We start from the raw sequence: 26636 nt of genomic DNA on the forward strand, positions 1-26636 counted from the left end.
TGACCCGGCTGCTCAGTCGGGCTGTTCGGGACCGCCACGGTGAAATCGCGGCGTCCCGAACAGCTGATCGGACACCGGGAAGGCTCTTACCTGCCTCCCCGGTGTCCGATCGACGAATGACTGCTCCGTGCCTGAGATCCAGGCAGGAGCAGTCAAGCGCCGATAATGCTGATCACAGGCGTGTTAATGCACGCCAGTGATCAGCATAGGAGATCAGTGTGTGCAGTGTTATAGGTCCCTATGGGACCTATAACACTGCAAAAAAAATGTAAAAAAAAAGTGTTAATAAAGGTCATTTAACCCCTTCCCTAATAAAAGTTTGAATCACCCCCCTTTTCCCATAAAAAAAATAAAACAGTGTAAAAAAATAAAAAATAAACATATGTGGTATCGCCGCGTGCGTAAATGTCCGAACTATAAAAATATATCATTAATTAAGCCGTACGGTCAATGGCGTACGCGCAAAAAAATTCCAAAGTCCAAAAAAGCGTATTTTGGTCACTTTTTATACCATTAAAAAATGAATAAAAAGTGATCAAAAAGTCCGATCAAAACAAAAATCATACCTATAAAAACTTCAGATCACGGCACAAAAAATTAGTCCTCATACCGCCCCATACGTGGAAAAATAAAAAAGTTATAGGGGTCAGAAGATGACATTTTTAAACGTATAAATTTTCCTGCATGTAGTTATGATTTTTTCCAGAAGTGCGACAAAATCAAACCTATATAAGTAGGGTATCATTTTAACCGTATGGACCTACAGAATAATGATAAGGTGTAATTTTTACCGAAATATGCACTGCGTAGAAACGAAAGCCCCCAAAAGTTACAAAATGGCGTTTTTTTTTCGATTTTGTCGCACAATGATTTTTTTTTCCGTTTCGCCGTGCATTTTTGGGTAAAATGACTAATGTCACTGCAAAGTAGAATTGGCGACGCAAAAAATAAGCCATAATATGGATTTTTAGGTGGAAAATTGAAAGGGTTATGATTTTTAAAAGGTAAGGAGGAAAAAACGAAAGTGCAAAAACGGAAAAACCCTGAGTCCTTAAGGGGTTAAAGTTGTTGTTGTGAATTTCAGCTTATCTTCTTGTTTGGTTCTTGTGTTTAAGGTTTCTGTTTAGTCTTGCTTTGGTTTAGGGTTCCAGTGACAGCTTGTTCTGCTTCAGAAAGTTTGTAAACCAGGGTTAAAGGGCATAGATATATTTGCCGGTACAGTAAAGTTTATTGTTGTGTGGTGTTATTGTTTAGGGAAAGAACTCGGGTAGCATAAGGGATAACTAGATAGGCTCAGGTTTAGTACTTGTTCTGCTCATCATCTTTTGCTTCATTCCTGACATTATCATCACTCATTTGTGCCACCATACATTTACTCATTCTCTGGTCTCTGTTGACTATTAGGGAATTAATATTTTTGTTATTTATTACCTACCGGCACTGATACATGCTTTGTTTGTTTATTCATGTGAATGTCAGCTTGTCAAACTGCAGAAAGGAAGAGAAAAAAATTATACGCTCCCCTGGTGAAGTATGTCTTGCTAACAATAATGTAGTACATGAAAATCCACTTACCGAGTAGGGTTGCGCTCAGAGCATAACACCTAAGAAGACATCATGATATAGTCTGGGACCTGCAGCCATGGCTCGTCTGGTGATAGCTTTGCTAGTCTGGTGGATAAACAATGGCAATAAAGTAAAATAGAGGCTCTCCCGCCGCGGGTCCAACTTGGTTAGGGACTCGGACACAAGCTTATGTCCTAAAATATGGTGTATTGGCACATAAAACAATGCGCTTCTGGTCCAGAAAGGACCCTTCCTCAGGAAACGTGACCATCCTTCTTCATGCCAACGCCAGGTAAATTCCTAATCAAAAGCTCCAAAGAGAAACTTCCAAATGCAACAGAATCCCACTGAAATCCGACTGAAACTTTCCATTTTGGATTCTTCACATTAGTTTGTAATCTGTTATGGCAGAAATAAAAAATTCAGATAAGAGTTTTTTGAGGTATATTTGCCGGCATACATCTGACATGATCTTCAGTGGCACAAGATGGGGCCAATCAAAGAAAAATGGCAAACAACGGTCTTAAAAAATAAAATGAATCAAATAAATAGCAATAAATTTGCAAGACAAAAAATACAGTATAAAAAAATACAGTATAAAAAAGACATTTTGTTGAAATATTCTACAACATGTCTGATATGGCAAATTAAGATAAGGTCTCATTCTGTTTACCTGATCTTATTCTTAATGTAATACATAGAAACCCAATAGTTTTACAGGCCTGAATTTACAGTACCATCAGGCTCTTTGGTTAGATACGGGTAAACTACACTTGTCTATGATACCCTGTTGCCAACAATTTACATGTAGCATTCTCTGCATTCCTTCAGGCTAAGGAAAGTAGGTAAATATTTAAGATGGAATTTTAAGTGCAAAAGCTTCAGACAGGAACAATAAGCTGTGAGGTAAGAAATATGTTATATGTACTAAGACTAGAATAAAACAATCTATATTTTCTGCAATTATGTATTTTCTTTGATTCAGACATTTTCTCTAATTACACTAATAATTTAAGATGTGTGTTTAAGTATACATATAGAATAACATTTCTCTGTGTTGTCCATTCTGAACCTAGACACATCTGGGATCTTACATTTGGTGTCTGAACAGAACACTATTCAGCATTGTTACATCTGGTGCCAGTGAATATATCCTGAAACAGGTCTTACCCCAACCAGCTGAGACTGTTATTGTAACTTAACCCCTACCACTATAAAATAAGAATAAAGAAAAATAATACCTACTATACAGTTTTGGGAATTTGGGTCTAAAAAGAATGCTTTTTAATTAATGGATTATATTCTCTTACCTTTGATGTATAAAGTGGAGATATATTTTAAGTTGGGTTGTGGTGATAACCTTAAAGGGGTACTCCGGTGAAAACCTTTTTTCTTTTAAATCAACTGGCTCCGGAAAGTTAAACAGATTTTTAAATTACTTCTATCAAAAAATCTTAATCCTTCCTGTACTTATTAGCTGCTGAATACTACAGAGGAAAATCTTTTCTTTTTGGAATGCTCTCTGATGACATCACGAGCACAGTGCTCTCTGCTGACGTTATTATAATAATAATAAGTCTTCATTTATTTATTGTTGTCCTTAGTGGGATTTGAACCCAAGGCCCCAGCACTGCTAACCATTAAGCCACCATGTTGCCCTTAGCATATATCTGCTATGCACGGTTGCTAAAATGGACAGAGATGTCCGCAGAGAGCACTGTGCTCGTGATGTCCCAGTGTTCCAAAAAGAAAGGAATTTCCTCTGTAGCATTCAGCAGCTAATAAGTACTGGAAGGATTAAGATTCTTTAATAGAAGTAATTTACAAATATGTTTAACTTTCTGGCACCAGTTGATTTAAAAGAAAAAAGGTTTTCACAGGAGTACCCCTTTAAAGGGGTACTCCACTAGAAGACATTTTTTTTTATCAACTTTTTGCCAGAAAGTTAAACAGATTTGTAAATTATTTCTATTAAAGATCTTAATCCTTCCAATACTTATCAGCTGCTGTGTGATCCACAGGAAGTTCTTTTCTTTTTGAATTTTTTTAATGTCTGACCACAGCGCTCTCTGCTGACACCACTGTCCATGTCAGGAACTGTCCAGAGCAGAATAGGTTTTCTATGGGGATTTGCTCCTACTCTGGACAGTTCGGAAAATGGACAAAGGTGTCAGCAGAGAGCACTGTGGTCAGACAGAAAGGAAATTCAAAAGGAAAAAACCTTCCTGTGGATCATACAGCAGCTGATAAGTACTGGAAGGATTAAGATTTTTTAATAGAAGTAATTTACAAATCTGTTTAACTTTCTGGCACCAGTTGATTTAAAACAATGTACCCCTTTAAGCTGTCCCAGCTATTTAATAAAAAAATGTGAACATGTCACGGAGACTTGTAAAAAGTTTTGGTCAGTCAGGGTCTGGGTGTTCAGACCTCCACCGATGGTTAGAACGAGTGAGGAGAAGTGTGCGGGTAGAAGTGTACTCCACTTCTCGGATCTCTAAAACGAACAGGCAACTACTGGGACGTAGCATTAATCATGGCTTTACTTATAATTTCGCTATATGTTAAGAAAACTGTTGTAGCCACATTACAAAGATTATAATCTAAAGGGCTCGTTCACACTGCTGAATTTCCTCTTCTTCTTCATGCAAATCTCATAGCACACAAGTAATTTGAAGCAGATCCAAGCAGAATTTCCATATGAACATTCTGCCTGGAATCCTCAGGAAATCAAAGCCCCATTGAAGTCAATGGAAGGTCCTGAATAAGATTATTTTCTGCTTCATGAACTGACATGTCCTTTCTTGAAGCAGAAATAATCAGGTCCTTCTATTGACATCAAAAGGGCTTTAATTGCATGAGGATTCTGCCAACAGAAAGTACATCCACTCAAAGAATAAGCATGTTCAGTCTTTGGACGGAATTCAACCAGAACTGCATTGCTGTCTATGGAGATGGCAATGTAAGCACTGTGGGATAGATTTATCAAAACCTGTGCAGAGTTAAGTTGCCATGGTTACACCCTGGACTATCTATAGTTCTGTCTATTTGGCCAATTAGGTACCTTGTGTGACCACACCTGGTCAGCTTCCTATTTAAGCCTGCACTGTGCTATTACACCTTGTCTGTGTAAGGACTTAGTCTCGGTAGCTAGAGTTTATATCCTGCATCTATTCTGATTACCTGGCTTTTGAGACCATGGCTCTGCTTTTTTCACTTTGGTTCTCATCTCTGTACATTACTATCCTCTTGGCTTATTGACAATCCTTTGTGTTTGTTTGTCTCCCTGGAGTGTTGTATTAGTGTGTATTTACCTTCTGTTCCTGACTGTTTCCCTGACCTTACTGTGTTTCCTGTAGTTTGTTATTTTGACTTGTGACGACTCTGCACTTATTTAGAGTAGCTTTTGTCTTCAAGTTGTGGAGTCGTCCCCTAGGGTGACTACAAAATAGGTAGGAACAGGGATTCTGGTTAAGATCTAGGGCGCACTGATCCCTGCCCATACGTGACAGGCAATGTCCGTGCGGCTCTACCGCTGAATGTGCACTGTGGAATTCTGCTGTCTGAATGTCCATAGTGCAGATGAGCCCTAAAGGGTAGACAGGCAATGAAACAGGCAGAACTCAGATCATGCAAACTTTCAAAATGAATAATCAGTAACTCAGTAAATCAGTTTCTCTATTGGAATCGGAGGCAACTCTTAAGATCATACATCCAACTTCTTTTAATTATATTTTCTCTTCTGCAAAACAACTGTATCAGCCAAAAAACTCTAAAACTGAAAAGTGAATTGGGAAAAAGGTCCATGTCTGGCAGCTGATGATGGTGAATGGATGAATGCTTAATCATTCATGTGAGGGCTGCACAAAATCAATGCTTGTAAGTCAAGAAAAGAGGGAAGCAATGAGTTGATTTATTGGCTCCAAGCTTGTCGTATCTTCTCTGAAATTGATTATGTGAGCGGTGCTCAGAATAATAAGACCCTGCCTACCTAAGGGAGGAATCTCATGTTTAGAAATGCGCAGAGTATGAGCAATAAGCAAACACTATTTCATTTTAAAGGAACATTTTTCTCCTCTAAATTGGGCTCTTGGATATTTTCTTGGCCTTATTGTAAAAATAGGAATCAGGATGGTATTTTAAAGGAAGAAAGTTAAGATATGAAAAGTGTAAAGCTCAAAAGACTAAGGTAAATAATTTAGGTTCCAAAACTAAAAGTGTTACATAAAAATGATTCCCCTAAGGATATGTTTACATATGGCAGATTTCTTACAGACATTTCTGTGTCTGTTCCTGCACGAAGTATCGGACATGGACTGTTTACATATTTTAGAATAGAGGCATGTATTAAAAAAGCGGCATATATTATTATAATGTAATTATTATTTTATAAAAATATTGATTTTATTATAATATTATTTTATCATTAATTTTAATATTAATGGCCCTGCTTTCTTATATCTAAATGCAAATTTCCTTTGGTTCTTAATACTAATATTTCAACTATTTCTTGATGTGGTATGATATTAGACTCATCATCATCTAACTTGCAGTTTTATCCACAACTATTAATAATTTCTGCACTAATTATATATATATATATATATATATATATATATATATATATATATACACACACACACACACACACACGTATAGATCCAATTTCTGTAGTGGTTACATTGGGGTGTGCTATACCAAAATATTTTTTGTTTAAAAGAACTTTTCTATTCAGGTAAGGTGAGAGTTCTAGCTACCCCTGCCCCTTAAAAACAATGCACTAGTCTTTATAGTGCTTGTAGTGACACAGTTGAGTATCTTACCTTGCAGCACAATCCGGTCTGAATCTGGTAACTATCTTTCTTTCTCTTTGAACTGTCCGCTCTCCTACAAGACTGCTCTTATAATTTTTATAATTAATGCTGCGGTTCTAAATAAATAAAAAATTATACCCGAGCGCTTCCTTTTCTTGAATTCTAGTTATGGAAAAAGGAGCGCTCAGAGCTTAGAAAGCTTATACATAAGGGCTCAAAGTATTTAAAGTTTATGCCCCTGCCAAGATATCTATACCCGAGCGTGTTCTTTCTTTCTTTAATTATTTTTCCTTTTTTTCCTCAGTTATGGTACTTTCTATATAGGACCCAAAGTAATTATTATATGCATCTAACATAAGACTTTATGTAGTCTCCACCTCTCTCCTTCTTTTTGGCAGCTTTGTATTATTCTATTGGTTGAAGCTAATTCTAGTCTTCTCCGCCCATTCTGCACCACGTGCTAGTCTATAATAGCGCTCGTAAGGGTTACCTACTGTTCAAGCTGGGATTTATCCATCCAGCTGCATGTGCCTTCAATGCGTCCCTCGCTGTCACGTGATCTCAGCAGTCTGCAGACAGCAGGGATGCACTGAACGCTGGCGCAGTGGCAAGTACAGCTAGACAGAACACATCATCAGGAGTTGGGCTTAGACTAGAAGAAGCCAAGCCTGCTGTGATAAGCTGTTGTCTCGAGCCGATCCTGGGAAAGGCTTGAGACAACAGACATACACAGACCTGAAGAAAACTGAATTTGGGGGAACCATGAAAGTCAATCAACCCCACACATGTAAGGCAAGTTAAGCACTTAAAGGGGTTCTCCACTGGCCAGCGTTTGGAACATTCAGTTCCGAACGCTGTGTACGCTACGGGGGTCAGAAATGCCCCCTCGTGATGTCACGCCACGCCCCCTCAATGCAAGTCTATGGGAGGGGGAGTGACAGCTGTCACGCCCCCTCCCATAGACTTGAATTGAGAGGGCGTGGCGTGCCGTCATGATGGGATGTGGCCAACCCCCGCAGCGCGCGCAGAGCGTTCAGAACTTAATGTTCCGGACACTGGCCAGTGGAGAACCCCTTTAATACATAACTTGGCATCATGTGCATGATAGTGAAAACTTGAAAACCTGGAATATCCCTTTAAAATTTTTAAATAGAAGTAATTAACATGTCTGTTTATCTTTCTGATTATAGTTGATTTAAATACATTTTCCCTTCATTGGTATAGAGAATATAATAAGTACTGAAAGGAATCATTATTATTAATAATATTATTTTTTAATAGAGATCATTTTCAAATCTATATTACTTTCTGTCCTCAGGTGATTCAAAAACAATTCTTTTTTCCTACAGAGTACCCCTTTCATACTGCACATGTAGCCTAGCTCCAACCTTGAATCCTTATATCTCGTTTATTAAAATGAACTATAGATTTAGTGCTTTCCTGTACTGTATTTAAGACTGACGTAAGTGGAAGTTGCAGCATTTCTCGGTATCACATAACACTTTACTCTCACAGGCCCACAGACATATTGATTAAAGTCTTGGCAACTGCACAGTAGGCTCACATGGTGAACTCAGTTAGATACCAGATCTGAGGACATTGATAAGTATCACGGCTGTGTAACAGAAATCCATTGTAAAATTAGCTTAGTAACTGGCATATGCATTTAATTGTGATAAGGAGGTAAGAAGCAGATAAGTGTAAGATTATGGCTTGATGTATAACAGGAACAGTCATTTTGCAGAACAGTGCAGATTACTGTACAAGACACTTATTTGACAATATTTTAACAGAACAAATTGTAGCGTCTGTTTATAAAATATTGTTTTTTATATTTTTTAAATACCAAACACTGTTCAGTAATTGCATTCAATGAATATTTTAAGAACGCTATTATAAAAGACAAATGTATCGCTTGTGTCGTCAACGGGAAAACATTTTCTCAGAAACAGTTCTCATACATTAGGATTTTGTTTTAAGATGATGTTTCACATTAAAGCTTTTTACATTAATATACTTTTAGTGTGAGAGCTGCACTGATATCCTGCTATCACTTCACTTGTGGGTTTATTACAACATAGAAAAGGAGCTTTTCTGACTAGAATTTCTACAATATTTTGGGTCTGTTAAAATATCTGGACAGTTCCTGATATGGACAGAGGTGGCAGCAGGGAGCACTGTGTCAGATAGGAAAGAACTACATGATTTCTCTCAGCAAAGAGCAGCTGATAAAACAGTGTTTCCCAACCAGTGTGCCTTCAGCTGTTGCAAAACTACAACTACCAGCATGCCCAGCCATGCCATGAAGCTCCTTAAGCAGTTTTAGAGATAATAATAAATGTTTATATGTAATATATCTCAGTAAAAAAATGTGTGTAGTTCTGTCCCTGCAGCTATTGCCTGTGTGCCTCTATAAAGAGACCAAATACAGGTATGTGTGGGTCACACAGAGCCCTGTGCACTGAGGACAAATAAGGCTCTGTACACTGAGGACAAGCAGGGCTCTGTGCACTGGGGACAAGCAGGGCCCTGTGCACTGAGGACAAGCAGGGCTCTGTACACTGAGGACAAGCGGGGCCCTGTGCACTGAGGACAAGCGGGGCCATGTACACTGAGGACAAGCGGGGCCATGTACACTGAGGACAAGCGGGGCTCTGTACACTGAGGACAAGCAGGAATCTGTACACTGAGGACAAGCAGGAATCTGTACACTGAGGACAAGCAGGGCTCTGTACACTGAGGACAAGCAGGGCTCTGTACACTGAGGACAAGCAGGGCCCTGTACACTGAGGACAAGCAGGGCCCTATACACTGAGGACAAGCGGGGCCCCTGTGCACTTAGGACAAGCAGGGCTCTGTACACTGAGGACAAGCAGGGCTCTGTACACTGAGGACAAGCGGGGCCCCTGTGCACTGAGGACAAGCGGGGCCCAGTACACTTAGGACAAGCAGGGCTCTGTACACTGAGGACAAGCAGGGCTCTGTACACTGAGGACAAGCAGGGCTCTGTAGACTGAGGACAAGCAGGGCTCTGTACACTGAGGACAAGCAGGGCTCTTTAGACTGAGGACAAGCAGGGCTCTGTACACTGAGGACAAGCAGGGCTCTGTACACTGAGGACAAGCAGGGCTCTGTTAACTGAGGACAAGCAGGCTCTGTGCACTGAGGACAAGCAGTGATCTGTACACTGAGGACAAGCAGGGCTCTGTACACTGAAGACAAGAAGGCTCTGTGCACTGAGGACAAGCAGGGCTCTGTACACTGAGGACAAGCAGGGCTCTGTGCACTGAGGACAAACAGGGCTCTGTACACTGAGCACAAGCAGAGTTCTGTGCCCTGGGGACAAGCAAAGCTTTGTGCCCTGGTAACAAGCAGGGCTCTGTACACTGAGGACAAGCAGGGCTCTGTACACTGAGGACAAGCAGGGCTCTGTACACTGAGGAGAAGCAGGGCTCTGTACACTGAGGACAAACAGGGCTCTGTACACTGAGAACAAGCAGGGCTCTGTACACTGAGGACAAGCAGGGCTCTGTACACTGAAGACAAGCAGGGCACTGTACACTGAGGACAAGTAGGGCACTGTACACTGAGGACAAGCAGGGCTCTGTACACTGAGGACAAGCAGGGCTCTGTACACTGAGGACAAGCAGGGCTCTGTACACTGAAGACAAGCAGGGCTCTGTACACTGAGGACAAGCAGGGCTCTGTACACTGAGGACAAGCAGGGCTCTGTACACTGAGGACAAGCAGGGCTCTGTACACTGAGGACAAGCAGGGCTCTGTACACTGAGGACAAGCAGGGCTCTGTACACTGAGGACAAGCAGGGCACTGCACACTGGTGTGGCTTTTCTGCAGTTAGAGGGTGGATAGCAGTGTAAGGGACTTACTGATGTAATACTATAGCCACGCCCCTGGTAACCATGTGACGTATGACATATTGGCACTGGCCAAATAGAATGCTGGGAAAGGTCAGAGGCCACAGTAAAATAAAAAGACTTGCACTACAGCACTTCCAGGTGTGGTTCCTGTGAATGAAAACATGACAAAGCGGTTCACAGAGGTAATAGAAGCGTATTACACAGTTTGATAACTTGGGCCCAAAGGCAAAAAAAAAATCTTGGGAAAAAAAACTGCTCTACTGTGCACACTATGGAAGTTCTGTAGCAGATCTTCCGAGAATGATCTGTATTCCACCAAAAGAATGAACAGATTTTTGCCCGTAACTGTCAATGGGATGGTCAATGGGACGGTTGCTGCAAGCGAAATTACGCTCAGAATAGTTCAAATGGGAATTTCTTTAGTGAGTCAAACGCTGATTCCGGTCGACTCATTTTTGCCCCATATGCGGCTTTACCACATGCTGGACAGCCATAGGCTGTCCGTGCATGCTGGGAGTTGTAGTTTTGCAACATTTAGAGGCACCCTGGTTGGGAAAACACTGCCTTTAAAAATTATTTACTGAGAAAATCCTTATATTCGCACATACAGTATCCTGCGCATATTTGACGCTCATTATTTTTGCTGCAGATTTGCAGCAGTAGATTTTGCTGCCCTTTGACTTCACTGGGTAGCAAAATCTGCTACAGCAATAAGGGCGCCGATAAGGATGTGTAAACTGACCCTTAGGGCGTATTCACACATACAGTATCCTGCGTGTATTTGAGGCGGTGTTCAATCGTTCAGTTTACATTGAAATCTGCAGCGTCAAATATGCCCAGGATACGGATAAGTTTCTTACCAATCGACATCTTCTTTAAGCAAGAAAACTAATGTGAAAAGTGTTCTTTTTTTAGGCTGCCTGCTGTTTGGAGCAATGGGTCATTAAAAGAAATAGAACAGGATTTATTGGGCTGTTTGTCAAGAAACAAAATGCTGAAGGGTTGCATTGTTAACCCATACAATGTTAACCATGTAAATACATTAATAGGCAAAGCAGGACCCCCTAAGTGTCTGATCTGACAGCTGGGACCCCCCCCCCCCGGATCTCCGGAACAGGACCTTGGCTCTCTTAGAGGGGCATGTGCTGCAGATGGCAAGCACGCCATTCATTTCTATGGGAGTGCCAGAGATGCCCAAGTGCTGTACTCTAAACAGTCATTGACCCACCACTAATGGCGGGTATCAGCGATCATGCTTATGCCATTAACCCTTCAGATGCCGTGATCAATACTGATCTCGGCATCTGAAGTGTTAGGGGGGCTTACAGAGACTCATCAGGCCACATGTGGCACAATCGTGGGGGGTCCAATTAGTCAAGATAGCAGCTGCAGCTTCTCTCACCTGGTCCTGTGCTGCTTTGGCTATGTTCGTTTCTGGTTTGCCTTCTGGTGGACTGTAGAAGTAATTTGCCGATATTACTGATCAGTAATAGCAATCAAAAAATAAATAAATAAATAAATAATCCCCAATAATAAAATAAACTCCTCCTTTTTAAAAAAAAAAAAAAGAAAAAAAAAATCAGTATTGCCACGTGCAGAAATGTCAGAACTATTAAAATCCCATATGGTGTAAATGTAAAAAATAAATAAAAAGTGGCAAAGCCAAAAATTGCTGATTTTTGCTCAGTTCACATCCCAGAAAAAGAGTAAAAAATAATTAAAAGGTCACATATAGGCAAAAGTGTTACCAATAAAAAATGAGCCCTCGTACAGCCCCGTATCTGGAAAAATTACAAAGCTAGAGGGGTCAAAATAGGGCAGTTTTAAACATACTTACCGCATTTATCGGCGTATAACACGCACTTTTTAGGCTAAAATTTTTAGCCTAAAGTCTATGTGTGCGTTATACGCCGATACACCCCCAGGAAAGGCAGGGGGAGAGAGGCCGTCGCTGCCCGCTTCTCTCCCCCTGCCTTTCCTGGGGTCTAGAGCCCTGCTGCCGGCCCTTCTCTCCCCCTGGCTATCGGCGCCGCTGCCCATTCTGTCCCCCTGACTATAGGTGCCGGCGCCCCATTGCCGGCGCCGATAGCCAGGGGGAGAGAAGCGGCGCCGACAGCCAGGGGGAGAGAAGGGGCAGCGGCACCCATTGCCGGCGCCGCTGCCCCGTTGCCTCCCCCCATCCCCGGTGGCATAATTACCTGTTGCCGGGGCCGGGTCCACGCTGCTTCAGGCCTCCGGCATGTGTCCCCTGCGTCGTTGCTATGCGCTGCGCGGCGCATGACGTCAGTGCGCCGCACCGTGCAGCGCATAGCAACGACACAGGGGGACAGAACGGGCAGCGGCGCCGATAGCCAGGGGGAGAGAAGGGCCGGCAGCAGGGCTCTAGACCCCAGGAAATGCAGGGGGAGAGAAGCGGGCAGCGACGGCCTCTCTCCCCCTGCCTTTCCTGGGGGTGTATCGGGGTATACACGCGCACACACGCACCCTCATTTTACCATGGATATTTGGGTAAAAAACTTTTTTTACCCACATATCCTTGGTAAAATGAGGGTGCGTGTTATAGGCCGATAAATACGGTATTTACATTTCTTTAAAAACAGACAGTAATTGAAAAGCGTGTAAACAGCCAAAGGCTGTCCGGGCATGCTGGGAGTTGTAGTTTTGCAACATCTAAAGACACACTGGCCCTCTGTTATCATTAGAAACCCGACAGTTTTTGTCGTTTTTTTTTTTTTTTTTTTTGGAGCAAGATGTCTGCGACAAGGCGCAGACATCATGCGTCAAACTGCGACAAGCCTTTCCTACGAACCCGACTCTGGGATTTTTCAAGCCGAAAAAGGGGCGTTTCCCGACCAAAACCATGGTTTCCAACTGATTTATTAAGAAACCCGACCAGACTTTTAGGGTTTCAGTGTCCTTTTTTTCCCACTGCTTCAAGGGAAATGCCCCTTTTTAGGCTTCTTAACTCTCCGATACATGCTCTTATGTCAATAGTCATTATGCATTGTTTTCTAAACTAAAAAAAAAATATTAGTTATTTCTTCGGACAGGAAATTTGCTAATAACGCGAGAATTAGAAAGCTGAGACGAAAAAACCTGCCTGCGACAAAAAAAAACCCATTGTGACAAAACGTGCAACACAATAATAAATTGATAGGGAAAAAGATGGTCGGGTTGAAGCCAAAAAAACAAACCCAACCCTACATTATTGATAAATCAGGGCCACTGTTTGGAAAATACTGGGCTAAGACGTTGAATTAGAGAACAGCTTTAATGTTATCGTCTACTAGGTCAGGGTCCTGCTTCTGCATTGCACAGATATCTATAAACTTGTCATATCCCACCTGTCAGAACCTGTCATATCCCACAAAAAAAGTTATATGTTACTCAGTACCTAATCCTGATCATCTATATATTATTTATTCTGTGTCTAGCACCTATATTTCTCACCCCATGTTGAAGCTCATTAAAGCGAAACATATGTTGTGGTCTGCACATACTCCGGTAAGGATATCAGGATTCCTGTCACTTAATTTTCCATCTTTGGTACAGTCATTATTTACATTATGCACTTTACCTATGCTTTCTTTATATGTATGTCCTTAGATGGTGTCTCATACATGGTTGTTACTTATTGATGACTTCTCTGCCTTCTGCTGTTATGGGCCCCTAAAGGGATTGCTTATGGTGCCATTTTAAAGGGGTATTCCAGGAAAAAAAATTTTTTATATATCAACTGGTTCCAGAAAGTTAAACAGATTTGTAAATTATATAAACACAATGGAGAGGCTCCTGTCTATCTGACCGTCACTAAAGACCCGAGCGACCCAACAAACACCTATACCCACGGTGTAAAAAATAGGGACAATGTATTAAAAGTAAATGGGGCCTTTGAGCCCCATTTACTTTTAATAGATTTGTAAATTACTTCTATTAAAAAATCGTAATCCTTTCAGTACTTATGAGCTTCTGAAGTTAAGGTTGTTCTTTTCTGTCTAAGTAATCTCTGATGACACTTGTCTCGGGAAACGCCCAGTTTAGAAGCAAATTCCCATAGCAAACCTCTTCTAAACTGGGCGGTTCCCGAGACACGTGTCATCAGAGATTACTTAGACAGAAAAGAACAACCTAAACTTCAGAAGCTCATAAGTACTGAAAGGATTAAGATTTTTTAATAGAAGTAATTTACAAATCTGTTTAACTTTCTGGAGCCAGTTGATATATAAAAAAAAAATGTTTATTGACTTTTCAATAAAGATATATTTATTTGATAATAATTTGTAGTAGTGTGTTTTGATTGAGTTTTATCCATCTAATTTGACACTACACTGAGTGTCATTGGTTTAACAATGGCTTTAATGGCTTTGCTATATACCTATATTTCTCTCACAAATACCTTCTTTCTGTTGCTCACTTAGTTTGTCATCCTGGGCTTTGGAGGAGGTGTGTTTCTCAATCTGCATGACTTACAGGAGTTTGTTCTGGATGGTATGGGGTGTTTCTAATAAGCCATGATTTCTATAAAAGTATATTAGAAAGGTTAAAGGATTACTCCGAACCTAGACATCTTATCCCCTATCCAAAGTATAGGGGATAAGATGTCTGATCGTCGGGGTCCGGCCGCTGGGAAACATAATGATCTCCGGCCCTTCACCCCAGTAATGCAATTCACAGAGGGAACTCCACTCCGTGCCGGATTAGGATTGACCACAGCAGTCACACTCCCTCCCATAGACAATAATGGGGGGGGGGGGGGGCGTGATGACCACGACTGTCTGAAGCTTAGCACAGCCAGTGTTCTGAATATAAATGTTCAAAACGCCAGGGTGCCATGCCGGAGATAGCGGTAGGTTCCAGTGGCCGGAAACCCGCTATCAGACATCTTATCCCCTATCATTTGGATAGGGGATAAGATTTATAGGGGCGGAGTACCCCTTTAATGTTTTGCCAAGATGTACAACATATAAAAAGTTTTTGTATCTGGCAGTGCCTATTTATTGAAAAGAATCACGCACACATATGCTGGCACCTCTCTATTCAGTCTCCTCCCGGCAGTAGCCTCAATATTGGAATGTAGACTTTCTTGCCTTGCAGAATGCAGCATTTTCCCAATACAGGGGGGTCCTAAGTATATAATAAGTATGTTGAAATGCATGATGGGATCAAACTGTTTGCAGTAGGATAAGATAAACACTATACATTACCAAATTTCCAGTTTGTGTCAGTAATAAATTTTTTTTTTATTTATTTGTATTCTATGTTTGCTGCATTTCTGTACCAAACTGTAGAGAATGCAACTGAACTTTAATCTTGACTTACAATGGCCTTCAGCTGCGCGCTCTTCATACAAACATTCACAATAGAACTTTAGAAAAATGATGAATTGCAGCAGCAGTTCGGCCCGTGTATATAATAAGCTATTGTGCTGCAGTTTCCTTTTGCACAACATCAGAAACCAAACAACATCAGATGCAAGGAATAGAATATTTTGTCAACACATATTCACTTCAACAAAAGCGCGCATTCATAATGTGATACTCCTACCCTCGCTTGCTTACACACCATATTCAGGGCTTGTTCCCTTCTGCAGGAAAAAGTTGATTGGTTACCGCATCAGAAGAATCGCATTTGCTTTGAGAAATGTTTTCCCTTTTCCATCTAATAAAATTAAGTCTTTTCCTATAAAAAAAAAAAAAATCAATACTTCAGATTACCTACATTGCAGAAACTGTTGTACACCATAAATTAAGTTTATTATATAAAAGATAAAAGGTACTGGGACCAGCACATACTGAATAAAACAACTGCCATAAAACAATTGTTCTTTATTAAAATTTCCTAAAATCCATAGAAACATATGGCAACATCGAAAGACATAAACTAAAATAAATGTTGCACATCACCTATTTAACCTAACATGTTGCGGATCTGTTGATCCTTAGTCAGAGCCTGATGTATCGTAGTTTGGTTTAAAAAGGTGTTATTTAGATTCTCAGGATAGGCCACCAATATTAGTTTAGTGGGGTCCGACTCTAGGAACCCCCACCAGTGAGTAGTTTAAGGGAAGGGTCACACATGCCGTATTTTGCTGCCTATTTACTGCTGCATATTTTCCTATTCATTAAAGGGGTACTCCGATGAAAACCTTTTTTCTTTTAAATCAACTGGTGGCAGAAAGTTAAACATATTTGTAAATTACTTCTATTAAAAAATCTTAATCCTTCCAGTACTTATTAGCTGCTGTTACGCCGAGCGCTCCGGGTCCCTGCTCCTCCCCGGAGCGCTCGCGGCGTTCCTCTCTCTGCAGCGCCCCGGTCAGACCCGCTGACCGGGAGCGCTGTACTGACATTGCCGGCGGGGATGCGATTCGCATAGCAGGAATCGCATCCCAAGTCACTCACCTGTCCTGGTCCCCGGCTGTCACGTCCTCTAAGATTTAAAGGGCCAGTGCACCAGTGATTGGTGCCTGGCCCAATCAGCCTAATTAGCTTCCACCTGCTCCCTGTCCATATTACCTCACTTCCCCTGCACTCCCTGGCCGGATCTTGTTGCCTTGTGCCAGTGAAAGCGTTTAGTGTTGTCCAAAGCCTGTGTTCCAGATCTCCTGCTATCCTCTTTGACTACGATCCTTGCTGCCTGCCCTGACCTTCTGCTACGTCCGACCCTGCTCTTGTCTACTCCCTTGTACCGCGCCTATCTCAGCAGTCAGAGAGGTTGAGCCGTTGCCGGTGGATACGACCTGGTTGCTACCGCCGCTGCAAGACCATCCCGCTTTGCGGCGGGCTCTGGTGAAAACCAGTAGCAACTTAGAACCGGTCCACCGACACGGTCCACGCCAATCCCTCTCTGGCACAGAGGATCCACCTCCAGCCTGCCAAATTGTGACAGCTGCTGAATGCTACAGAGGAAATTCCTTTCTTTTTGCAACACTGATGACATCACGAACACATAGCAGATGCATAGCAGATGTATGCTGAGGGCAGCATGGTGGCTCAGTGGTTAGCACTGCTGCCTTGCAGTGCTGGGGACTTCGGTTCAAATCCCACTAAGGACAACAATAAATAAAGCGTTATTATTATTATAATAACGTCAGCAGAGAGAACTGTGGTCGTGATGTCATCAGAGAGCATTCCAAAAAGAAAAGAATTTCCTCTGTAGTATTCAGCAGCTAATAAGTACAGAAGGATTAAGATTTTTTAATAGAAGTAATTTACAAATATGTTTAACTTTCTGCCACCAGTTGATTTAAAAGAAAAAAGGTTTTCACCAGAGTACCCCTTTAAAGTCAATGGGTAGCAAAATCAGCTTTGTATTTTGCTATCCATTGACTTCAATGGGTAGGAAAATATGCAGCAAAATACAGCACAAGTGACCCTACCCTTAAAAACCAGTGACTTAAGTGAAGCATTGCAGCCTCTTTATTGTTTTCACATGCTCAACTAGCACAAGCTATACTTTTCGTTGTAGATATGCTAGCTGTCAAAACATGTCTGTGTTCTTACCAATGCTTATCTATAGACACTGCAAGACTGTGTGCTTGATTTTATGTACTTGTCTACAATAGGTGTGGCTGAAATACCTGAACTCAGTGGTTAATGGGGGTATCCACATACTTTTGGCTATCCAATGCAAATGATTATGTAATGCTGGTGGTTCACCAAAGGTGTACTACGGCTTCCAATGTACACAGTTGCCAGATTACCAACAATCCATGCCAACTGGTCTGTTTTTGTGCACCTGCCCCTTTCTCCGTTGTTCCTGGCTCTTCCCTTAGGGTGCGCTTGCCCTCTAGCTGCTTCTTATAGAACCAGGGCACACACCTAAACTTGTCTTCCACCAATTACTCCAGATCATTCCCTATTTAAGGCTGCCACACCCACTTAACCCTTGCCTGAACAATAGCTTTCAATTGTGTTTCTCTGTGAAGGTGCATTTAAGTCCTGGCTCCTGTATAGTATTCAGCGCTGTGCTATGCACCAATATATACTATAGAGCAGGTGGAGGTAAAATAATGATGCTATGCATCACTACTTACCTCCTTACACTTCGTAGGCTGGACGCCCTAAATCTGACCCACAGAGTGGGACAACACATTTGAAGAAACACCAGAAAAATGTTATTCCCATTTTATTCCCCACCTTAATCCTTCCAATGCCACTTCATTCTTCCCCCCTTAAACCCCCTGTGCTATCTCATTCCCCCTTTATCCCCCTGCCACTTTATTCCCCCTGTTCCCTGTGCCAAATCATCCCCCCTCACCCCTTGTGTCACATAATTTTTCCCCTTCCCTCCTCCCCCTGTTGTTCTTCATACCTGGCCAGCAGGCTCAGGTGCAGGGGCTCTCAGTGGGTTTTATGTTCTCCTGACGTCTCTACGCTGCACTTACTCAGAGCAGCAGTGGAGGCTGCGGGCACTGACTAGTGACGTCAGGAGTGTCCCTTGTCAGTGCCCACAGCCACTGCTGCTCACAGCCTCTCAGTGAGTGCAGCACAGAGGATGTCAGGAGAGCCCTACACCTGAGCCTACTGGCCAGGTAAGAAGAACAACAGGGGGAGGAGGTAAGGTGAAAAGTGATGTGGCACAAGGGGTGAGGGGTGATTTGGCACAGGGGGATAAAGGGGGATTAAATGGAACAGATAGGAAAAAGGGGAGAAGAAATGGCACAGGGGGTGTAAAAGAGGGGGCGATGAATTTGCACAGAGGGTATTAAAGAGGGAATTAAATAGCACGGAGGCGATCACGGGGAAATGATGTGGCACAGTGGGTAATAAGGGGAGGGGGGCGAATTATTGTGGCTGGTGGATGTACAGAACAATCACAAAAGCAGGGGTGTGGAAATTTAATAAAAAACTACTTGTCCACGGGACTAAAACGGAGGAAAATCTACTTGTCCGGGCCAATTTTCGCTTTTACACTCTTGTTTTTTCCTCCTTGCCCTATAATAGCCATAACTACCTATTATAAGGATACCTTTTAATTTTTCAATCACATATTCTCCGAACCAAAAAATATATATAATCGGTGAAGTGAAATTAAAATAGTAAAAGATAATTTGGCAAATTTGGTGGTTTTCTTTTCTATGCCATTTACCTTGTGGTTGGGCTAACATGTTATTTTGATACTTTGAGTCTTCTCATATGATACCAGAATACATCCAAACTGCAATGGTAGGCTATTAATCAACATGTGCCATTTGTCGTAGCAGACAGAATCCATGGGTGTGCCCCAGGGAGAATATTTAGTATTCACAAGTATATACATATAGGTCATAATAAACATGCATCAGAAAAATAGGTTTATGCATATATAGATGAAAACATACATCCAACGCGTTTCGCTACCTTGTAGCAAAACAAGTAGCTCCTCAGGGATACGTAGGAATACTTAGGGCAGGGGTCATATACTGATCCGAGCACCACAGTGTGTGCCTACACATGTATGGCTATGTAGTTCAGATGATGCAAATATAGAAAAGGTGGTCCTCAATATAGTTAGGAGAGAGGACCCGTGGTAGGTATGTGGACAGTTGTCAGTAATCGTGGTATAGGGGATCTTATGGATAGGATAGATAGCCAATCCGTTGTCCAAAGTATTAAGTCCTTTTTGCAGTGGGGTGATCGTAAATCTTGTAGATAGGGGAGGTAAGGTGAAAAGTGATGTGGCACAAGGGGTGAGGGGGGGGGGGGGGGGGTGATTTGGCCCAGAGGGATAAAATGCCACAGATAAGATAAAGGGGAGAAGGGGGTGTAAAAGAGGGGGTGATGAATTTGCACAGAGTGTAATAAAGAGGGAATGAAATAACATGGGGGTGATCACGTTGAAATTATGTGTCACAGTGGGTAATAAGGGGGCGGGGTGATTTTGCACGGAGGGGATAAGGGGGGGGGGGTGTGAATTATTGTGGCCGGTGGATGTACAGAAGCAGGAGGCCACTGTTTAAACAGTGATGTTCTACTTATGTGCTGGGGCTGTTGCAGGGGGGGTTCAGCGGGGGGCAGGGCCTCGTACTGGAGTATTGGCTGTACCCTCCTGGCGGCGGCGGCCCTGTGTACAAGCTAGGGCCGGCACATAAGCGTGGTGGTCCCCTATTGGGAGTGTTTTGTCCCTTATTGGGTGTGTCCACTATTGGGAGTGTCCCCTATTCGGAGGGTGCAAATACATTGGGGGAGATTTATCAAAACCTGTTCAGAGGAAAAGTTGCTGAGTTGCCCATAGCAACCAATCAGATCGCTTCTTTCATTTTTGAAAAATGAAAGTAGCGATCTGATTGGTTGCTATGGGCAACTCAGCAACTTTTCCTCTGGACAGGTTTTGATAAATCTCCCCCATTAAGTCTTAAGGGACTCTGCCGGGAAATAAAAAAACTGTCCGTTATTGGGAGGTGTAAGTTAAGGGAGATTTTACTGTAATAATTAGGCAGATGAAATCAGTATAGGAAATTCTGTGTAAAATATTCAAAAGTTCATGTATATTTATTCTTTTCCCCACAATACTAAATGATGGAATATCTGTAGGATATGTTAGGCTCCAAGTGCTGGGACCCCCACTGATCCTCCCCACATAGGGACCCTCACCCTCTATGGAAGGAATAACTCTGAGGGGTTCTGGTCCCTATATTTTCTAAATTGAAGGTGCCCCATAGGTAGGACTTCATTTATTCATATTATCTCTGGCATGTATCAGGGTCCCAGAGGTCAGACCCCCAACCAATGACATCTTTACTACCTGCCTAAACTTTAGCTATAGGAATATTAAAAAATATGTTGTGAAAAAGCGACCGTAAACCTGTATATTAATCATTATTAATCAGACTTTCAAAATAAAATATCTTGACAGGTTATTTGTATATCACAGGACGTCAGCACACTGAGAAAACATTGCACTGGTCATGTAGCATGTAATGTTCTTTATGTCATCACTAATCCTATTGACTAAAGCTGCTACTTTCCCATGCATGGCCTTGCCAATATGTAACATTCTGAATAACAGCTACATGTTCATTGATTGTTACCCAGCCAGCGGTACTACTCTGTGCTTGTCTCCTGTACGGGACCCTGGCAGAGCAGACATGTCTTCAGCAAATGATTCTGGGGAGGGGGGCTTTATATAATATTTACTTACATGTGTATTTACTACAGCACTCACTGGTTTACACTGTATAGTAGCACTCTCTTGTTTACACTGTTTATAGCAGCACTCTCTTGTTTACACTGTTTATAGCAGCACTCTCTTGTTTACACTGTTTATAGCAGCACTCTCTTGTTTACACTGTTTATAGCAGCACTCTCTTGTTTACACTGTTTATAGCAGCACTCTCTGGTTTACACTGTTTATAGCAGCACTCTCTTGTTTACACTGTTTATAGAGGCACTCTCTGGTTTACACTGTTTATAGCAGCACTCTCTTGTTTACACTGTTTATAGCAGCACTCTCTTGTTTACACTGTTTATAGAGGCACTCTCTGGTTTACACTGTTTATAGCAGCACTCTCTTGTTTACACTGTTTATAGAGGCACTCTCTGGTTTACACTGTTTATAGCAGCACTCTCTTGTTTACACTGTTTATAGAGGCACTCTCTGGTTTACACTGTTTATAGTAGCACTCTCTTGTTTACACTGTTTATAGAGGCACTCTCTTGTTTACACTGTTTATAGAGGCACTCTCTTGTTTACACTGTTTATAGAGGCACTCTCTTGTTTACACTGTTGATAGCAGCACTCTCTCGTTTACACTGTTTATAGAGGCACTCTCTCATTTACACTGTTTATAGAGGCACTTTCTCATTTACACTGTTTATAGAGGCACTCTCTTGTTTACACTGTTTATAGAGGCACTCTCTTGTTTACACTGTTGATAGCAGCACTCTCTCGTTTACACTGTTTATAGAGGCACTCTCTCATTTACACTGTTTATAGAGGCACTCTCTCATTTACACTGTTTATAGCAGCACTCTTGTTTACACTGTTTATAGAGGCACTCTCTGGTTTACACTGTTTATAGCAGCACTCTTGTTTACACTGTTTATAGAGGCACTCTCTTTTTTACACTGTTTATAGAGGAACTCTCTTGTTTACACTGTTTATAAAACACTCTCTCGTTTACACTGTTTATAGAGGAACTCTCTTGTTTACACTGTTTATAGAGGCACAGGGGTGTGGAAATTAAAAAATATATATATACTTGTCCAAGGGACTAAAACGGAGCACAATCTACTTGTCCCTCATGAAAATCGACGTGCCCTGGTAGACAAAATAATTTATCAAAATAGTAGGTAAATTTGGGGGTTTTCTTTTTTTTTCGCCATTCACCTTGGGGTCAAACTTACACATTATTTTAATACTTTAGATAGGCCTGATTATACCAATACCAAATAATTTTTTTCTTTAAAAAAAAAATTCCTGACCTCTATAACATTTTTATTTTTCCGTATACCGGGCTGTATACGGGCTCAATGTTTAGGCCGTAATCTGCTGTATGTATCAGTAGCATTTTGGTATTCATCTGATTTTTTGAACACTTTTTACAGTCATGTACACTATGTACAGTCATACACCTCAGTGCACACTATGTACAGTCATACACCTCAGTGCACACTATGTACAGTCATACACCTCAGTGCACACTATGTACAGTCATACACCTCAGTGCACACTATGTACAGTCATACACCTCAGTGCACACTATGTACAGTCATACACCTCAGTGCACACTATGTACAGTCATACACCTCAGTGCACACTATGTACAGTCATACACCTCAGTGCACACTATGTACAGTCATACACCTCAGTGCACACTATGTACAGTCATACACCTCAGTGCACACTATGAACAGTCATACACCTCAGTGCACACTATGTATATTTATTCACCCCCGTGCACACTATGTACAGTAATTTACCTCAGTGCACACTATGTACAGTCATTCACCTCACTGCACACTATGTACAGTCATTTACCTCAGTGCACGCTATGTACAGTCATTCACCTCCCTGCACGCTATGTACAGTCATTTACCTCAGTGCACACTATGTACAGTCATTCACCTCAGTGCACACTATGTACAGTCAGTCACCTCAGTGCACACTATGTACAGTCAGTCACCTCAGTGCACACTATGTACAGTCATTTACCTCAGTGCACACTATGTACAGTCATTTACCTCAGTGCACACTATGTACAGTCATTTACCTCAGTGCGCACTATGTACAGTCAGTCACCTCAGTGCACACTATGTACAGTCAGTCACCTCAGTGCACACTATGTACAGTCATTTACCTCAGTGCACACTAGGTACAGTCATTTACCTCAGTGCACACTATGTACAGTCAGTCACCTCAGTGCACCGGAATGTCCGGCACTCTCCTTACTCACACACACATGTAGAGGGCCGGCATATAACTCTATGCCGGCGGACACAGTGCACTCTATGTACAGTCAGTCACCTCAGTGCACACTATGCACAGTCAGTCACCTCAGTGCACACTATGTACAGTAAGTCACCTCAGTGCACACTATGTACAGTCAGTCACCTCAGTGCACACTATGTAGTCAGTCACCTCAGTGCACACTATGTACAGTCAGTCACCTCAGTGTACACTATGTACAGTCAGTCACCTCAGTGCACACTATGTACAGTCATTTACCTCAGTGCACACTATGTACAGTCAGTCACCTCAGTGCACACTATGTACAGTCAGTCACCTCAGTGCACACTATGTACAGTCATTTACCTCAGTGCACACTATGTACAGTCATTTACCTCAGTGCACACCATGTACAGTCATTCACCTCAGTGCACACCATGTACAGTCATACACCTCAGTGCACACTAGGTACAGTCATTTACCTCAGTGCACACTATGTACAGTCAGTCACCTCAGTGCACACTATGTACAGTCAGTCACCTCAGTGCACACTATGTACAGTCAGTCACCTCAGTGCACACTATGTACAGTCATACACCTCAGTGCACATTATGTACAGTCAGTCACCTCAGTGCACACTATGTACAGTCAGTCACCTCAGTGCACACTATGTACAGTCATTCACCTCAGTGCACACTATGTACAGTCAGTCACCTCAGTGCACACTATGTACAGTAAGTCACCTCAGTGCACACTATGTAGTCAGTCACCTCAGTGCACACTATGTACAGTCAGTCACCTCAGTGTACACTATGTACAGTCAGTCACCTCAGTGCACACTATGTACAGTCATTTACCTCAGTGCACACTATGTACAGTCAGTCACCTCAGTGCACACTATGTACAGTCAGTCACCTCAGTGCACACTATGTACAGTCATACACCTCAGTGCACACTATGTACAGTCATTTACCTCAGTGCACACTATGTACAGTCATTTACCTCAGTGCACACTATGTACAGTCAGTCACCTCAGTGCACACTATGTACAGTCATACACCTCAGTGCACATTATGTACAGTCAGTCACCTCAGTGCACACTATGTACAGTCAGTCACCTCAGTGCACACTATGTACAGTCATTCACCTCAGTGCACACTATGTACAGTCAGTCACCTCAGTGCACACTATGTACAGTAAGTCACCTCAGTGCACACTATGTAGTCAGTCACCTCAGTGCACACTATGTACAGTCAGTCACCTCAGTGTACACTATGTACAGTCAGTCACCTCAGTGCACACTATGTACAGTCATTTACCTCAGTGCACACTATGTACAGTCAGTCACCTCAGTGCACACTATGTACAGTCAGTCACCTCAGTGCACACTATGTACAGTCATACACCTCAGTGCACACTATGTACAGTCATTTACCTCAGTGCACACTATGTACAGTCATTTACCTCAGTGCACACTATGTACAGTCAGTCACCTCAGTGCACACTATGTACAGTCATACACCTCAGTGCACACTATGTACAGTCAGTCACCTCAGTGCACACTATGTACAGTCAGTCACCTCAGTGCACACTATGTACAGTCAGTCACCTCAGTGCACACTATGTACAGTCATTTACCTCAGTGCACACTATGTACAGTCATTTACCTCAGTGCACACTATGTACAGTCAGTCACCTCAGTGCACACTATGTACAGTCAGTCACCTCAGTGCACACTATGTACAGTCAGTCACCTCAGTGCACACTATGTACAGTCAGTCACCTCAGTGCACACTATGTACAGTCAGTCACCTCAGTGCACACTATGTACAGTCATTCACCTCAGTGCACACTATGTACAGTCAGTCACCTCAGTGCACACTATGTACAGTCAGTCACCTCAGTGCACACTATGTACAGTCAGTCACCTCAGTGCACACTATGTACAGTCAGTCACCTCAGTGCACACTATGTACAGTCATTCACCTCACTGCACACTATGTACAGTCAGTCACCTCAGTGCACACTATGTACAGTCAGTCACCTCAGTGCACACTATGTACAGTCAGTCACCTCAGTGCACACTATGTACAGTCAGTCACCTCAGTGCACACTATGTACAGTCATTTACCTCAGTGCACACTATGTACAGTCAGTCACCTCAGTGCACACTATGTACAGTCATTTACCTCAGTGCACACTATGTACAGTCATTTACCTCAGTGCACACTATGTACAGTCATTTACCTCAGTGCACACTATGTACAGTCATTCACCTCAGTGCACACTATGTACAGTCAGTCACCTCAGTGCACACTATGTACAGTCAGTCACCTCAGTGCACACTATGTACAGTCAGTCACCTCAGTGCACACTATGTACAGTCAGTCACCTCAGTGCACACTATGTACAGTCATACACCTCAGTGCACACTATGTACAGTCAGTCACCTCAGTGCACACTATGTACAGTCATTTACCTCAGTGCACACTATGTACAGTCATTTACCTCAGTGCACACTATGTACAGTCAGTCACCTCAGTGCACACTATGTACAGTCATATACCTCTGTGCACACTAAGTACAGTCAGTCACCTCAGTGCACACTATGTACAGTCATTTACCTCAGTGCACACTATGTACAGTCATACACCTCAGTGCACCGGAATGTCCGGCACTCTCCTTACTCACACACACATGTAGAGGGCCGGCATATAACTCTATCCCGGCGGACACACCTCCCGTCCGTATATCCCGGTGTCCGTCCCTTCAGCCTCCGCTCCAGCCTCTCCTCCCAGCGATTCTCCTCTCGCTCCCTTTTTCCACAGACGATCCTCGCACACTGATTGGCTGCCCGCGGTCACGTGGGAGATCCCCCAGTTTTGCAGCAGACGGAGGCAGGACAGTGCTCCGCAGAACATAGTGCAGCCCGGGACCGGGATTACCGGGATCTCCGCTGTCTGCTGCAGTGCTGTGCCGGGGACAGACATTACCAGCACACGGGGGTGA

General features: G+C 42.5%; 1 protein-coding gene and 1 long non-coding RNA gene across 3 annotated transcripts in view; one reads left to right on the forward strand and one right to left on the reverse strand.

The window, feature by feature from the left end:
* Nucleotides 1-822: 822 nt before the first annotated feature.
* LOC130295240 (uncharacterized) lies at nucleotides 823-26490 on the reverse strand. 2 transcript variants are annotated; one of them, XR_008848747.1, is made up of 4 exons: nucleotides 26366-26490; nucleotides 15822-15938; nucleotides 1576-1965; nucleotides 823-1488 (listed from the first exon to the last, which is right to left on the reverse strand). It is a non-coding gene; the product is annotated as an uncharacterized LOC130295240 (long non-coding RNA). The 2 variants fall into 2 exon arrangements; XR_008848746.1 differs by having other exon boundaries at nucleotides 26319-26450.
* The window catches only part of STXBP6 (syntaxin binding protein 6), a 62074-nt gene continuing 61910 nt past the window's right edge, over nucleotides 26473-26636 (forward strand). Inside the window, exon 1 of the mRNA XM_056545793.1 lies at nucleotides 26473-26632. The gene's annotated coding sequence lies outside the window, so the exon portion shown is untranslated. The remainder of the gene's footprint in view (nucleotides 26633-26636) is intronic.

This window comes from Hyla sarda, chromosome 11, assembly GCF_029499605.1.
Source record: "Hyla sarda isolate aHylSar1 chromosome 11, aHylSar1.hap1, whole genome shotgun sequence".
Lineage (NCBI taxonomy): Eukaryota > Metazoa > Chordata > Amphibia > Anura > Hylidae > Hyla > Hyla sarda.